Source organism: Phaethon lepturus, unplaced genomic scaffold, assembly GCF_000687285.1.
Source record: "Phaethon lepturus isolate BGI_N335 unplaced genomic scaffold, ASM68728v1 scaffold13026, whole genome shotgun sequence".
In the NCBI taxonomy this organism is placed as follows: Eukaryota; Metazoa; Chordata; class Aves; order Phaethontiformes; family Phaethontidae; genus Phaethon; species Phaethon lepturus.
This window is the reverse complement of record NW_010544179.1, coordinates 27,170-28,779: the sequence shown is the minus strand read 5'-3', so window position 1 is coordinate 28,779 and position 1,610 is coordinate 27,170. Positions and strand designations below refer to the sequence as shown.

Genomic DNA, 1,610 nt, shown 5'->3' with positions numbered 1-1,610 from the left:
AGGAATGAGCGTTGGAGGGGATGAGTGGGCTGGTGAGGATTTTGTATTATTCGTTCACGGGACAGCAGATGTCAGCAATGAGGCAGGGATACTGAAATCTCTCAGCACTACCTGAAACGGGAAGCCAGAATCCTGATCTTAACGCTTTTAAATCACAGGGACGAACAGGCAGTTGCTTTTTATGACTGAATTAAGAACAGGAGTGAACATAACATGGTGTCTGCTTTGCGTATTACGTCCTTTCTACATATTAGGATTTTATTAGCGACTCAGGAGTAAGTCTTTTAAATCATTATTGTCATATCCAGTCAGAAATGCCATTCTTGTGTCCAGTAGGTATGCTTAGTCCTGGTTATTCTGCGTTGAAAAAGTGTCATTTAACGTATGCTCCAACCTCTTTTTCCTTCCCTTGTGTGCAGACTAGGGTACACTGCAAGCTTCATGCACGGCTCAGTATGTTCATTCCTTCTAGTGGTAGTATACAGCTTCAGGTGATACTTCATTTTACCTCTTCGTTAAAAAACAAAGTGCGGGGCGGGCAGAGCGTTACCTATATGTGGAGTTTTGTAACTAGAATGGAACGCATTGAAAACTGCATCTGAAGTTTCCAGCTGAACGTAAAGGCGAGTTCAGATAAAGCACACGCAGGGCCAGGAAGGCTAGTTTGTTTTGTTGATAGATATGTGTGAATGTATCCACTGTGGTTAATGAGGTTCATATACAGGTATATAAATATATATATGTATGTATGTAAAACTGTATATGTAACTATGTGGTTATATATAACTATACCTATATATACTGAAGTCTTGCTACTGGCTAAAGAAAAAAAATGTTCACTTCACAGATAAATGATGTGGTTCTTGATGCATCACATGTACAAACTGGCTTTTTGTGAAAGCCCCATCACGACACAGAAAATCTCTGACCACATTTATGTATCCCGTGGTCCCCAGCGTTGTCGAGAGCCCCGTTTTGCATCAGTTATGTGTCTACAGAGCAGCACGTTTCATTCCCACCGTGTCTCTCGCGATACCATTAAGAACGCTATTGGACAGAGGGAGGACAGGTATGAAGCAGCCCGGAGAGAAAGATTTGGCTAGTACTGTACTGATTTGAAGATTCTCATCGGCAGAGAATTGCCATGTCCCCTGAAAATATTTTTATTGAGTAGATAAAAACATCTTGGTTTTTGGTTGGAGTCTTAAATTTGAAGTTCACCTGCTGGATCCTGTGTTTTTATAGAATCATAGGATAGTTTGGATTGGAAGGGACCTTTCAAGGCCATCTAGTCCAGCCCCCTGCAGTGAGCAGGGACACCTTCAAATACAGCAGGTTGCTCAGAGCCTCGTCCAGCCTGACCTGGGATGTTGTCAGGGATGAGGCATCTACCACCTCTCTGGGCAACCTGGGCCAGGGTTTCACCACCCTCATGGTGAAACATTTCTGCCTAAATGGTCTAAATCTACTCTCTTACAGTTTAAAACCGTTATCCCTTGTCCTATTGCAAGAGGCTGTGCTAAAAAGTCTGTCCCCATCTTTCCTACAGCCCCTCTCAGCCCCGGCAGCTGCAGGAAGGTCTCCCCGGAGCCTTCTCTGCTCCAGGCTGA

At 43.7% G+C, this 1,610-nt stretch overlaps 1 protein-coding gene across 1 annotated transcript in view; it reads left to right on the top strand.

Moving 5' to 3' along the window:
- LOC104621961 (chromosome unknown open reading frame, human C4orf22) overlaps nucleotides 1-1,610 on the top strand; it is a gene marked incomplete at its 5' end in the record, with an annotated part of 28,534 nt that overhangs the window by 1,053 nt on the left and 25,871 nt on the right. The gene's annotated exons all lie outside the window — the stretch shown is intronic.